This window comes from Ambystoma mexicanum, chromosome 2p, assembly GCF_040938575.1.
Source record: "Ambystoma mexicanum isolate Mex_15411 chromosome 2p, UKY_AmexF1_1, whole genome shotgun sequence".
Lineage (NCBI taxonomy): Eukaryota > Metazoa > Chordata > Amphibia > Caudata > Ambystomatidae > Ambystoma > Ambystoma mexicanum.
The window spans coordinates 912,945,424-912,961,586 of NC_090923.1; positions in this window are offsets into that span (position 1 = coordinate 912,945,424).

Consider the following 16,163-nt stretch of genomic DNA (forward strand, 5'->3'; position numbering starts at 1 on the left):
GGTTCCTCGTGCTGGTTACTGCATCTGTGAGCCTGACAATGTTCTCATGTTGTTTGTCCTGGGCCGTGGTCTGTAGGGTGCCCTGTAACTGGATGGCTTGCTGGAACGCCTGGCGATCAGCCACTGCCTGTTGTGTTTGCAGCTGTATTAATTGCTGCAACTGCTGTTGGCCATCCGTCAGGGTTTTAATTAGGGTCTCCATCGCGTTGTCGCTAATCCCACCTTCGTCGCCAATGTAGGAATCAAGACCCGGACCAGGTTTGGGTTGCTGAAATTATACTTTATTCATGTGATTTTAAACTAATGAAAATATAGTCCATGAGCTCCTTGAGAGTTACTCCACTCTTAGGCAGTCTTCCAGGTACAGGATTTAAACCCTCCTAAGTCTCCTTGTTGTCCGGATAGGCCCACCAGTTGTTCCTTCTCTCCTCGTCCTCTTCGTATGACTAGGAAAATCAACAACAAACGCCGGATTAGTTCCCGGGCTTTTATATGATGTGAGTGACTTGCTTCCCCCCAATGGAAAGCTTCCCTGTCAATCAGACTTCTCATTGGCTGGTATTGCCATGTCCCGCCTCCTTTAAAGGCTGCCGTGGTTTCCCAGAGTGGCTGATTCTGCTGCCTGCCAGAAGAGTCCCGCTCCCAGGCAACTCCATCCCGTGAGTCCCTCCCCCCTTTTGAAGTCTCTCCCTCTCGCCATGTGTGTTTGTTTCTGTGGCCGTTCCAGAGCGGACCGCCCCGCCGAGCAAGCCGTCTCTCCCTTCTCTCCCTTCCTGGTGGGGAGAGACGCTCGGCGGGCCGTGTGGGCCGGCTCTCCGTGACTGCCCGTGTTTCCCGCGGGTTCGCCGTCACCAACCCGGCTCCCGGGCTGCAAGCCACGGTGTTACCCTTGGCGGGTTCAGGTAAGGCTGGGCGAGAGGGGGCCGCTCTTTTCATGTCGCGGCCAGTTGCCACGATCCTGTAGAGTCCCGGGGAGAACGGGTGGGACAGGGCTGCGTTTTCTGTCTCGCGGCCCATTGCCGCGATCCCGCGGAGTCCCGCTACCCCTCCCGGCACCCCCTCCACTCCGGGCCCCTTCTCACAGGAAGCAACGGAGAATCAAGTTCTACAAAGAGGGAGCAAGTCTTTTGGCAATAGAGAAGAGGGCCGTCTGCCCGGTCATGAAGCGCCCGGGCTTCAAAGCACCCGCAAACCCTGGGAATGGTCATCAGTGAGAACCAAACGCTCCAAGAGAGGGGGGTACCAGCCACAATTGAAGGGCCCTATAGTGGGAACACAATCGGAAAAGGAAAGTAGCCCGGCAAAGAACGCTGAATGATCAAGCACCAAAGCAGGCAATTGGGATGTAAGAGCTTTCTAAGCCTGGGGAGGGTGATCAGAGACAGAATGGGTATAGGAAGTGTTGGGTTTAATCCTCGAGACACTGATTAGAGGGGGCTAGAGGCTGGTTGAATCCACCCAGGGGGGGCATGGGGGAGGAGGTGGGAGGGGTTTAGAGGGGATGAGGGAGAAGGGGGCAGGAGGCCAGGGGGTGGCAAGCAGGGGGAGTCCGAGCAAGGGTACAGGGGGAGACTACGATCACAGGACCACCCAGGGGCCAATGACTAACGACAGCGATCTCACATTTATATCCCTTAATGTCAATGGGTCGAACTCCCCAGTTAAACGGAAACGAATCGAAGGTTTCCTGAAAAGGGAGCATCCAGATATAATAGCCCTCCAGGAAACGCATGTTCACACTAGGGACAGGGACAGGATAAGGCTAAGGGGCTTTAACAGAATATTCCAGTCAACACAACCTAGCAAGAAAGGGGGGTCCTCCTAGCCCTGAGGAATGATCTTGACCTAAAACATACAGACATGGATAGGGATGATCAAGGAAGGTATTTGGTGGTGACTCTAAAGGGGAGGGGGGAGGCCTACACAGTAGTTGCGTTATACGCTCCCAAAGCTGGGAAGGAAACATTCATTCAAAAATCATTGAACAGACTGGAAAAATTCGTAAAGACTCCCATTGTCCTAATGGGAGACTTCAAAATGGCATGGGACCCCACAAGAGACAGAAGCAAGAAGTACTTTTTATTCCCGCGTCCACCGAACACATTCCAGGATAGACTACATGTGGGCGTCGGGAGGTCTCTTAGGGCGGATGAAGGAGATAAGTGTAGGGACATTAATACACTCAGATCATGCTCCCAATAAAACTAACAATGAAAATAAACAGAGGTCCTCCGGGTTTATGGAAATGGCGATACCTGGCGTTCCTGTTTAGGGACGAGAATCTGACACGAGAGGTCACGGAGGGGATTAAGAGTTTTGTTGAAGGCAATGAAACCGAGGACACGCTGCCACAGACGAGTTGGGATGTGCTTAAAGTGACAATAAGGGGGAAGATCATAGCCATTAAGGCACGCAGAGATAGGGAAATGAGACTAGAGGAAGCAAACCTGGAGGGGAAGCTCAAAGAGATAATGAATAGACTGGGACCGGATGTGAGCAGGGAGACAAAGTGTCAGGTTCCGGTTCCAGTTCCCCCTTCTCCTCACCTGAATACTCGGAAGTACGTTCCTTAAGTGCTGTTTCAGGCTTCTTCTTGTCCTTCTTTCTTTCTTTGGGCGGACTTTCCTTTAGTTTCCGTCCTTTTCTTTCGTGTAAATAAGGTCTGGCCCCTCCAGAGGCCACTGTGACAGAGATGAGAACCTGCTCAAGGGGACCTCCAGGAGGGCCAGCCTCGCCCCAGGGAAAAAGCCGGAAGGCAGAAAAAACCCTGGTTCTGGTGCTTTGCAGATGTGGGGAAAGTTGAGTTTCCAAAGACCAAAGTCCTGAGATGATCCAACGGGATGAGAAGGGCAAAAGAAATAAGAGGATGGAACCTAATAAAAAAAAAGGAGGAAGTACCAAAAATACAGAGAGATAGCACTAGAACCAATAAGGGAATTGCTATGGAAACTGAAAACCTATACAGATGGAATCACAAACAGAAAATAAGTAGGAACGGACAGGCGCCGTGAGTCTATGCTGAGAATCACAATGAAAGTACACAAACGCAAAGTAAACTCGTATGTAAAAAGAAATCAGCTATGCAGAATAGGCAAGCTCCGCGAATGTACAGAGCAGAAATGGGAGTCGCGAGAGCAGCTCGCGTGCAGAACGAAGAAAGGAAGCAGTGTGGAACGGCAGGCGCCGTGAAGGTAGGAAGGAGAAATGAAGTTGCAAGAGCAGTTTGTGTGCAGAACGAAGAAAGCAAGCAGTGCGGAACGGCAGGCGCCGTGAAGGCAGGAAGGAGAAATGGAAGTCGCGAGAGCAGTTCGCGTGCAGAAGGAAGAAAGCAAGCAGTGCGGAACGGCAGGCGCCATGAAGGTAGGAAGGAGAAATGGAAGTCGCAAGAGCAGTTCGCGTGCAGAACGAAGAAAGTAAGCAGTGCGGAACGGCAGGCACCGTGAAGGTAGGAAGGAGAAATGGAAGTCGCGAGAGCAGCTCGCGCGTAGAACAATGAGAGAAAGCAATGCAGAACGGCAGGCGCCGTGAAGGTAGGAAGGAGAAATGGAAGTCGCGAGAGCAGCTCGCGTGTAGAACAATGAGAGAAAGCAATGCAGAACAGCAGGCGCCGTGAATAGAGATATGGAGTCTAAGCTAGCGGAAAGAGGAAAACAAACAGGCGAACCGAAGTAGAGTAGCAGGGAAAATACAGCGAGTAGCCGTAGAGGTTAGAAAGGACTGATAGCAGCGGATACTATAGAATGACAGAATTGAAATCACGAGAGAAGGATTCAGAAAAGCGGACCGCAGTAACGAGAGGTAAACAGATACAACGCACTGGCTGGAGGGGCAGAGCCGGAAGATATAGTGCGTGCTGCCATCTTGAATGAGGACTAGAACGTTACCCTGAAAAGGTCACTGCCACCAACCCTTCCAAAGTCTCCACCTGCCGATCCTGACAGTATACCCCCTTCTCATCGGGGGTCCCCCAGGCTTGCCCGGGTGAAAGTGGTGAAATCTCCTTATCAGTCTGGGGGCATGAATATGGCTCACCGGTTCCCAAGACCTCTCTTCCAACGGGTAACCCTTCCAATGTACCAGGTATTGTAACCTACCCCTGCGGTACCGAGAATCAACCAAGTAGGCCACTTCGTATTCTTCTGGTGTTGGGTTCACTTGAGCACGTACCCTGTGGACTGGTCTTTGGAAAGGATCTTCCTTGTATTCCTTGAGTAAGGAGACATGGAAAACCGGATGTACCCTCTTGAGGTAATCAGGGAGTCTAAGCTTAAAGGCCACCGGGTTAATCCGTTGTACTATGGGGAACGGCCCGAGGAACCGTGAGGAGAATTTGCCGGAATGTACCCACCTAGGCAAGAAACGGGTAGACAATCAGACCAATTGTCCAACCTGCCATGTAGGATTGAGGCTTCTTCTCTTGTCTGCCCATCTCTTTTGTGCTTTTTGACTGCTCAGGTGTGCTTTCTGAGCTAGCTCATGAACTTCTTGTAAGTCCTTCAGAACCTCAGCCACAGCCGGAATCTTGGTGGAAGGGGCGCTGAGCCAGGGCAAATGTTGGGGATTGTACCCATAAGTACAAAAAAAAGGACTCATCTGGATGGTAGTATGCAGAGCATTATTGTAGGCAAACTCTGCTTGCGGAAGGAAACAAAACCAATTCCCCTGCTGCGGGCTACAAAAGCACCTCAGGTACTGTTCCAGACTGGCGTTCAATCTCTCGGTCTGTCCATTACTCTGAGGGTGATAACCCGAAGAGAGAGCCCTGTGAATCCCCAGAGTCTGGCAAAGAGAAGCCCAAAACTTAGAAGTGAATTGAGGTCCTCTATCTGAAATCACTGTCCGAGGTAACCCATGTAGGCGCACTATATCTCGGAGGAATACTGCCGCTGTCTCAGAGGCTGAAGGAATGTGTTTGAAGGCGGAGAAGTGAGTCAACTTACTGAAAGAATCGACAGTCACCATGATCACAGTCATGTTTTCGGATGGGGGAAGATCCACAATAAAATCTGTGGAAATATGTTCCCAGGGGCGTTCAGGCAAGGAGGGTTGCTGCAATAACCCTAGCGGTTTTCCAGTTCGAAGTTTGTTGGAGGCACAAACCGAACACGTAGATACATACCGATCCACATCATTCCGAAGAGCTGGCCACCAAAAGCCCCTGCGTAGCAGGTTGTAAGTCTTTCTGACTCCTGGATGACCTGTTAGTGGGGTGTCGTGGCACCAAGAGAGGACAAGAGTCTGGAGTCTCTTGGTGGGAATGAACAGTGCTTCACCCTGATAATACAACCCGTCCTTACCAAGAACGACCGAGGAAGGGAGTTCAGAGCCTGTTTGATACTCAGTTATTAGATCTTGAAGAAAAGAAAGAGAGGATGCAATTATCCTGCGTCCTGGGAAGACCAATTCATGTCCCATGTAGGTACCTGAGCATTCCCCTAGACTGCGAGACAAAGCATCAGCCTTCATATTCTCTGTGCCGGGAATATAGGTGATATTAAAGTCATACTGCAAGAAAAAATAAGCCCACCGGGCGTGGCGTGCGTTTGTGCATTCCATCTGTTGTAGGACCCGAAGGTTATGATGGTCTGTTCTGATGTCAAAGCTGTGGGCGGCTCCTTGCAATAAATGACGCCACTCTTGGCATGCTAACTTGATTGCTAAAAGTTCCCTTTCAATTACAGAATAATTGCGCTCACTTGTAGTCAGGGTCTTGGAATAGTAGGCCACAGGATGTTCTACACCATCTTCTAGTTTCTGTAGTAGGATTGCCCCGACTGCACCCAAAGAAGCATCGGTTTCCAGAATGTATGGCTTAGACTGATCCGGTTGGACCAGTATGGGTGCCCTAGAAAAGCATTCCTTAAGGGCGATAAATGCTCTTCTGGGCTCTTCACAAAAGATGAACCTTACGCCCTTCTTTAACAAGGAAGTTAGAGGAAGCACGGTGTTTGAGAAATTGGGTATGAATCTTCGATAAAAGTTTGCTAAACCCAGGAAACTCTGTAGCTCCTTTATATTAGTAGGTTCTTTCCAGTCTCTGATTGCCCTTATCTTGATCGGATCCATCTCTATCCCTTGCTTAGACAGGATAAATCCTAAGTAGGACACTGACGTAACCTCAAATTGACACTTTTCCGGTTTGATCAGTAGCTGGTGGGACTGAAGACGCTGCAACACCTGTATGACAAGTCTTCTATGCTCTGCAAGGGTTTTGGAAAAGATGAAGATGTCATCTAGGTATACCACCACCGTTATGAACAACACGTCGGAAAACACCTTATCCATGTACCTTTGGAATATGGCTGGGGCGTTTACCAGGCCAAATGGCATCACCCGGTATTCATATAAGCCAAAGGGGGTGCAGAATGCAGTCTTCCACTCGTCCCCCTTTCTTATACGCAGCAGGTGATAGGCACCTCTTAGGTCAAGCTTCGTGAAGTAGACGGCTCCTTGTACCGCTTCTAATATGTCCCGAATCAATGGCATGGGATATCTGTCACGGATGGTAACCTTATTCAAGCCTCGATAATCTATACACGGACGTAACTCTTTGGAATCCTTCGTGGGGATAAAGAACAAAGAGGCCCCAAAGGAGGACCTTGATTCTTGAATAAGTCGTTCTGAAGATTATCATCCAGATAGTTTTGAAGGGCAGTCCGTTCAGGGAGCGATAAGGGATACATACGTCCGAAAGGAACCACGGCTTCTGGTATCAAGTCGATGCTGCAGTCCTCAGCTCTATGCGGGGGCAGCTTCTTGGGTATAGCATCCATGAATACCTCAGCAAATGCCTGATATTGTAGAGGGATAGAAGAAACGATCACTGGATTGTGGATTGGTCTTCCTGTTTCAGCTCCGACATCTGTGGTTCCGGCAATGGAAAGTTCCATACAGTGGGTCTTACAGAACTGTGAGTCAAAGTTCACCTTGTTATCTGTCCAGTTGATGTGTGGCTTATGTTTTCTTAACCACGGAATCCCTATTATCAAGGGAAAATGAGCTGCTCTGATCTGGTCAAATACCAGAATCTCTTCATGGTGGACCATCATCATCTTGAGCGGGAATGTTTCAGAGGTAATGGGTCCAGATGATAAAGATCTGCCGTCTAAGCCCTCAACTGGTATGGGAGCAGACTTGAGTCTGGTAGCCACCTGGTGTTCGGTTGCCCATCTTAGGTCCATGAAATTTCCCGCTGCTCCATAGTCCAACATAGCTAATACCTCAGTGGGGGCAGAACCTGACAACCAAAGTTTAACCTTGAACACCATCAGACTATTCTCTTCCGGGTTGTTTAGGGTTCTTGTGTTGATGCAAGGGTGCTTGTCAATTCCCCCGACACTTCCCTTGCAGCAGAGCGGGGGCTGAAGTTTTCCTTCCGTCGAGGAGGTACATCCGGGCAGTCTCTCAGTAGGTGTTTGGAGGAACCACAGTACATGCATAACCCGGAGTTCCGTCTTCTCTTTCTTTCTTCTGGAGTCAGGGGGCCCCGGGTGGCTCCGATCTGCATGGGTTCTTCTGCTATGGTTGAGGGTCTTGTGAGAGGAGAAGGGGAAGGGAAACTTAATGCCTGAGAGGTTCCTCTAGGTCGTCTTCTTTCTTGTCGCCTTTCCTGTAGACGAAATTCAATCTGGAGAGACAGAGTTATCAGATCCCTGAAAGAAGCAGGTCGGGCTACTCTAGCCAGCTCATCCTTAATTTCATCATGAAGGCCTCGTCTGAAAATGGTCTGTTGGGCCGAATCTGGCCAGTCCGTCTTGGCTGCTAGTCTCTGGAAACGGGAGATGTAAGTTTGCAAATCCGTGTTTCCTTGGTGAACGTCCAGAATGGCTTCCAAAGCGGAATAGAGTACTTCCGGTCTGTCAAACCTTTCCTTAAACAGCTCCAAACAACGGTCGTAATCATTTAAGGACGGGTCATTGCTTGTAACGAACGGCGTTACCCAAGATAATGCATTTCCAGAGAGGTTAGCGATGATGAACCCGACCCTTGATCTGGCCGTATCATATGCATGGGGCCTGAAGGCAAAGTACACCTTACAGGCATCAAGAAAGTCCTTTAGACCACCAGGATACCCATCATACTTTCCGAAAGAGAGTGGCATAGTTGGCAGGTCTCCATAGTCATCACGGCGTAAAACGACCTGTTGTCGGAGTGCAACATTCTCCGTTCTCAGGGCTTGAAACTCTGCTGTTAGATTCTGCATCGCAGCTACCAGTTCTTGGTATTGCTCCAAGGAAGCCATCGTGTGAGTAGGGCATTGTATGCTGTCAGGTTCCGGTTCCAGTTCCCCCTTCTCCTCACCTGAATACTCGGAAGTACGTTCCTTAAGTGCTGTTTCAGGCTTCTTCTTGTCCTTCTTTCTTTCTTTGGGCAGACTTTCCTTTAGTTTCCGTCCTTTTCTTTCGTGTAAATAAGGTCTGGCCCCTCCAGAGGCCACCGTGACAGAGATGAGAACCTGCTCAAGGGGACCTCCAGGAGGGCCAGCCTCGCCCCAGGGAAAAAGCCGGAAGGCAGAAAAAACCCTGGTTCTGGTGCTTTGCAGATGTGGGGAAAGTTGAGTTTCAAAAGACCTAAGTCCTGAGATGATCCAACGGGATGAGAAGGGCAAAAGAAATAAGAGGATGGAACCTAATAAAAAAAAAAGGAGGAAGTACCAAAAATACAGAGAGATAGCACTAGAGCCAATAAGGGAATTGCTATGGAAACTGAAAACCTATACAGATGGAATCATAAACAGAAAATAAGTAGGAACGGACAGGCGCCGTGAGCCTATGCTGAGAATCACAATGAAAGTACACAAACACAAAGTAAACTCGTATGTAAAAAGAAATCAGCTATGCAGAATAGGCAAGCTCCGCGAATGTACGGAGCAGAAATGGGAGTCGCGAGAGCAGCTCGCGTGCAGAACGAAGAAAGGAAGCAGTGCGGAACGGCAGGCGCCGTGAAGGTAGGAAGGAGAAATGAAGTCGCGAGAGCAGTTCGCGTGCAGAACGAAGAAAGCAAGCAGTGCGGAACGGCAGGCGCCGTGAAGGCAGGGAGGAGAAATGGAAGTTCGCGAGAGCAGTTTGCGTGCAGAACGAAGAAAGCAAGCAGTGCGGAACGGCAGGCGCCGTGAAGGTAGGAAGGAGAAATGGAAGTCGCGAGAGCAGTTCGCGTGCAGAACGAAGAAAGTAAGCAGTGCGGAACGGCAGGCGCCGTGAAGGTAGGAAGGAGAAATGGAAGTCGCGAGAGCAGCTCGCGCGTAGAACAATGAGAGAAAGCAATGCAGAACGGCAGGCGCCGTGAAGGTAAGAAGGAGAAATGGAAGTCGCGAGAGCAGCTCGCGCGTAAAACAATGAGAGAAAGCAATGCAGAACGGCAGACGCCGTGAATAGAGATATGGAGTCTAAGCTAGCGGAAAGAGGAAAACAAACAGGCGAACCGAAGTAGAGTAGCAGGGAAAATACAGCGAGTAGCCGTAGAGGTTAGAAAGGACTGATAGCAACGGATACTATAGAATGACAGAATTGAAATCACGAGAGAAGGATTCAGAAAAGCGGAGCGCAGTAACGAGAGGTAAACAGATACAACGCACTGGCTGGAGGGGCGGAGCCGGAAGATATAGTGCGTGCTGCCATCTTGAATGAGGACTAGAACGTTACCCTGAAAAGGTCACTGCCTCCAACCCTTCCAAAGTCTCCACCTGCCGATCCTGACACAAAGAGGGAATACAGGGTGGTAAGGGTCTGTCTAGACCTAATACAGACCAGGGCGGCGGAGCACGCCCTACTATCCCTTAAACAGGGATATTACATAAAAGCAAACAAGTCAGATAGGTTACTAGCAAGGATGCTGAGGAGAGAGGAGATGGCAAGAACTATAGTAAAAATAAAAACGGAAGGGGGAAATATGAGCACCAACACAGAGTATATTAAAAAAGAGTTGTTCAGATATTACTCCAAACTATACAGCTCAGACGACCCAAGGCCTCAAGCACAAGAGGAATACATACACAAGGTTAGTTTCCCAGGCATATCAGAACAGGAAAGGGAATCCCTAGAGCTTGACATAACCAGCGAAGAAATCAGGGAGGTAAGAAAAGCACTGTCCCTAATAAATCCCCAGGGCCTGACAGATTCACCTCTGAATTCTATAAGAACCACAGGGAAAATACGACTGCCATACGTGATGGCCCTATTCAACGGATTTCCTGTGGGGGGTTGGCATTACACAAACTATGCAAGAGGCGAGAGTGATCCTTCTCCCAAAGAAGGGAAAGGACCCATCGGAGTGCAGTTCATATTGGCCAATTTCCTTAATTAATGTAGATGCCAAAATATACACAAAGACATTATCAAACAGACTAGAACGCATTCTCCCTCAAATCGTGCAAACAGATCAATCAGGTTTTGTTAGGGGGAGCCAGACCAGTGAGAACATTCAAAGAATTGTATATATTATTGAAAAGGCGAATAAGATAGAGACCCCAGCTCTCCTCATAGCTCTGGATGCTGAGAAAGCTTTCGACAGGGTGGGGGGTGATTCCTGTTCAAAACCATGGTAAGGATGGGATTTGGGGACAAGTTTCTGGCTAAAGCCAAAGCAAACTACCAACAACCTCAGTTGCGACTAGTTATAAATGGTCATCTAACGGAACCAGTGATAGTTCAACGGGGCACAAAACAGAGTTGCCTGCTGTCACCCCTTCTATATGCGATACATCTCGAGCCCCTCTTAGCAGCGGTAAGAAGCAACAAGTACATTACTGGGGTCCTGTTCGGGGGAACAGAACACAAAATAGCCGCGTTCGCCGATAACATGATACTGTCCATAACTCACCCAGAAACTTCCATAAAGGTCATAGACAAGGCGATGAGGCAATTTGGGGGCTGTGGCAGGGCTAAAAATAAACGCACACAAATCTGAGATGTACAATTAGACAATCCCAAAGGAGGTGGTATGGGAACTCAAGAGGGGCTCCCTATATAGATGGGTTGAGACGAGCATAACATATCTAGGAGTTAAATTAGCAACATCTACAGAAGATCTCTACGAGGCAAACTACCCACCCCTACAAGAATCCATTAAGAACAAATTAGTAGACTGGGGCCCAATGTACATAACATGGCTAGGATAATAAACATCCTAAAAGTGTCCATACTCTCCCAGATCTTATATTACTTCACAGCGCTCCCATCGCCGTCCCAGCCTCCTTTTTAGGGCCCTCCAAAAATACACAAGCAGGTTTGTATGGAACAACAGGATACCGAGGGTATCGAAAAGGGTATTGATGACCCCTACAAATAGAGGTGGGCTGGGGGAAGCAGATTAATAAGGCTATTATTTGGCAGTGCAAACAAGAGTGATCAGAGACTTGCAGAAGTGCGACAGGGACAAGATTTGGACACCAATGGACAGGGCGGTGGCAGGGAAGAACCTGGAAGTAGTGCTGTGGCAGCCCAAAGCAGAAAGACTGCCACAGATGTACAGTAGTAAAATACTATCTCTAGTAGGGGATGTCTGGGACGAAACCATAAAGCGAGCTCACATCACCTCTTATTCCTCCCCGCTAACTCAGATCTTTAGAAATGCACAGTTTACCCGAGGCTAGAGAAGCAAGGCCTTTAGAAAATGGCAGGAGGGAGGGTGCCACAGGATCTGAGACATGTTTGAGGGGGCTCAGGTGAAATCCTTCATCCAATGAAAATCAGACTTCGGGGTGGGAGAAGCAGAACATTTCCGTTACACCCAAATTAGACATTGGCTCCAGCACCCCCTAATGAAGGAGGCACCAACGCGCAATTTAACTACTTTTGAGAAATATCTAACCACTGATCCCGGGGACATGAGGGTGGTTGCAGCAATATACACGCAGATAAAAATGGGCGAGGACCCACCTCATAGGGGATACATGAAACGATGGGAAGAGATCTCGGGTGACCCAATAGAGGAAGCAGACTGGGGAAAGCTTTGGAGGAACATACCTAAGCTGACAAGGTCCCTCCAGATATGAGAAATATGGGTAAAACTGATTTTACACTGGCATTTAACCCCAGCAAAACTCCACAAAATGTACCCTGGGGAATCTAAGCTATGCTGGAGGGATTGCGGGAAGGAGGCAACATGGAGCCACATATGGTGGGAGTACAAGAATACTGGAGGGTGGGAGAGGAGGCAATAGAACGAACTCTGGGGGTGATGAAGAGCATAAGAGAGGCTTAGCACTGATAGGCTTGGATGAGGCACTCAACAAACTGACCTCAAAAGCAGAACGCAAAGTTTATGTCAACCTGATGATGGCGGGGGCACTAGGACTGGCACAAAAATGGAAATCCAAGGAGCCCACAATGGAGCATGAATGGATTGGAAAAATATGGAACTTTACCACGCTAGAAAGATTAACATATATCCTGCAAGGGGAACATCAGAGATATCTTGCAAACTAGTCGAGGGTGCTGGAGTACTTAAAGAGTGGGCATAGGGCACTCTAGTGCACAAGGAAAATTAGCCTATTAGGATTGGGTTTATCAGCTCAAACCTATCCAACATGGCGATGAAAGGGCTAGTGGGGGACCAGGACATGCACACTCAACATGGAACATCTTAGTGGAAGAGGGGACACCTACTGTTGTGGAGAGAAGCGAGAAGCACCATGGACTATTCTTGGTCCGGCGGGAGGTGGAAAGAGGGTTGGGTCAGTTAATGGGGGAACTGTTTTGTTTAAAAATGCAAATAAAGAGTTATGTTAAAGAAAACAGGAGAGCTGCTTATGCGACCAAAATGAATTGTTTGTTGGACTAGAGGATGTCTTCGCTTCATATAACCTTCAAATCAATTTTCCGTCATCCATACATACCCATTTACACTATGCTCATAACACACTGTCTTTTCATTGCCCTTTCCTCATTAAAAAAACACAACCTTAAACTCCTTCAAGTAAAATATTCACTCTGACCATCCCTCACAAGTCACTTCCCCTGTCTCTGGATCAGTGTTAAAACAATATAATTTGTTTCCCTGACAATGTCAATAGAAATCACTCTGCTCACCAAATACAAGGTTTTGTTTCTACATGCCTATGCCCTCACTCATTCCTATACATTCTGGTGCAAGCCTCATTCCCCACTAATCTGTTTCTCCTTACGCCCCAGATTACTAGTTGGTGGAAGGAGGGTCTGCAGTCCTATATGCAGACAAAACTGAAGTTTCTCATTGAGTGAGCCAAAACGCTGCAGAGAAGTAAATGTTTAAACCTCCAACACAAGAACTAATGCCTTGTTAATACAGTGTGTAAGGCAGAGCTCAGCTATTCTCTACCAGGAAGCTTAATCCTACAAAACATGCAACTGAATAGCGCCTGGTTATACATAGACAAGTCCTGAAATGCTCTTTTCTTCTTCAACAAGCTGTTGATGAATTGTTCAAAAGGAAATCAAGAACATGGAACATATGCTTGTGTTAAAATATATGTTATTCATTATCCCAATATGAATGTTCAATCCTGTCTGTTAAGCACCTCAAATCACCCCACCATGTTAAATTAACTTTCTTCATAGCCCTCTCCTCTTCTGCTTCCCAAATCACATCTCATGAGCATCCTACACCCTATAGCAGCCATTGCCTGCTCTCCTGCCCTTTCATATTCTTCTTCCTTGCCCAAACTACCTTCCCCAGTTTACCACGTCAATTCCACAGGTAGGTTAACCCCTCCTCATTGCCAGTAAACCGTGTCTCCCTAGCTTCACACTTTACAGTGCCTGAATTTCATGCGCATTTCCCCAATGCATAAATTGTCACATTGCCATAATTTGCCATGTAATCAAAGTTGCCATGTAATCAAATTTGACATTCACAAAATCATTTCTTCCTATATTCAAATTCCTATGTGTGTTGCTTCTCCCAGACCCCTGTCACGTAAACACAATGCTTCTTTGGGGGGCTGGCACCATGTATCACACTTCAATTTGCTACCAAGATGCTCAATGTATTTTCCTGTTGGCTACTCAATTTCATCTCATGTTGCCCCGAAACATAGGTTGGAAAAGCAGCCACATGTAACGTTGTCTTCTGAGCTGGCTAGAGCCAGCTCCACCGACCTGAGCTTCCCCACTCCCTCACTGCATGTGGCTTCCCAATGCCTGCTGGCAGAAATATGATCTCCTTCAAGTCCTTAAAAAAAAAGAAACTGTTCTATGTGGAAGCAGAGCAGAGCAGTCACATAATAAAACAGATATCACCCAGACGGACTGCCGCGGCATGAGACAGACAGAGAGAGAGAGAGCGTGAGAGAATGGAAAAAAGACACACAGACGATTACTGTATTTCTGAGCACACGCTACATGTTTAAATGCACTCAAAACACATGCTACTACTGTTCAAATGCACTCAACACACACACACTATGAGTCGCCTTCACTTTGACCTCCGCCTTAGGCCAGTCATAATTCTTCCACATGCTTCTCGAGCCCACCCCAAATATGTCACACGTTTTTATTATTATTTTTTAATTTCTTTTCATTCATCATATTTTTTTATTTTGCAAAACTCCAAAACCTCAATATGTTATCCACCAATTCCGTGCTCCACTATGGATCACAATGCATTTCTCAATTAGCATAAATGTTGAACCACTTCTCTTAAAATAACAACAAGCCCTCCTAGCTTTCCAGCATGCACTAGGGTGTGCTCTGCGCACCGCCGTCTCTTTGTTCTCTGCCCTCAAAGGCCAATATACAATTCTTTCATGTGCTCCTCAAACCCATTCAAGGGCCAATTCACTGAACTAGAATCTACCACCTACTAAGCAATTTAAGTCCTATTCACCAACCTCACATGTGACATCACAAACCATACAAAGAAAAGAAAAACAATACTTTGAATTAAAATGCCAATATTTTGAGGGAACTCTAAAGCCCCACAGTGTACCAAAACATAAAAATACAAACATAACATGTATATGGCTGCCTTTCTGTCTCCTAACATAGTAATCCAATAAATCTTGTGGTCCCTTTTCTATAGCGTCGCCTTATAGATATGCACCTCTGCGAGGTAAATCAGGAAACCACATTCTGCGATATAATGTAGCTTCTTCCGCTAACCAATTTACCCAGGTAAACCATTAAATAATTATCCAAGAATCAAGCAGTCTAATTTGCATGGGAAACCAATATATATATTTTCCAGTTTTTTCATCCACAAGCTAAACTGACCACCTAACAAACAGATAACCTTGACACAGAAACACAAAACAACTAACAAAAAACATAGCTGTTGCCCCAGTTCCCTCCCACCTGTATTTGCCAGATTTCTGGGACAGGGTTCCAAATTGAGGGGAGCTGGGAGCAATTTAGCTCCTGCTTCTAGCATAGTAGAGCCTGGTAAGCTTGAAGCCAACAGTTACCAGGAGCTACTTTTGGCTCCTAGTGCCAAGTGATGCCTTCCAAACATGTAAATGTGACATTAACTTTGATTATTTGAGAATGTTAATAAACAAGAATTAGAACACATCTAATTTACATTTAACCGCAATAGTTCATACAAAATGGACAAAAAGATAAAGGAGCATCTCTGGTAGCTCCTAGTTCCCCTGCGCTAGCTCCTGCCTACAGGGTGATGCTCGACACCCAAGAGCTGGTTCTAGCTCTTGCTCATTGAATCTCAATTTCAAACCATGTGGGCCCATAGTTACACCAACTCCGTAGGACTGCTGAAGCTCTCTGACTCGCCGTCGCCCCCCACAGCCTGACACTCCCACCTCTGATCTCTGGACGTACCACGGGAAGCAGGCAGGAATGCAGGGGATACAGCATTTATTACCAAAGGCATTATCAGCCATCCTCTGCTGCCAATTTGAAGCAGAATTTAGAAACCAGAGGCTGGCTCGAGGGAAATCCCTGTGCCAAGAACCGGAGGAGTCCAGAAATGTGACAAATGACTGCTTTTATTAATACATCTCCAAAAGCAGGGATAGGCACACGGAATACTGCAGTTCCAATGCATTCTCAACTCATTACAGGCTGGAAGTGAAGTTTCATGTTGCTGTGACATCACAACCCAAAGTTACATTCCTGCACCTTGGTTGTAATGCGATTGGGTGAAGAGTATAGATACACTTACATCCTATAGGGGGCATGTGAGCTAATTGGCCTGGCCATATCTGGTAGCTCTGCCTGGCACCACCCATA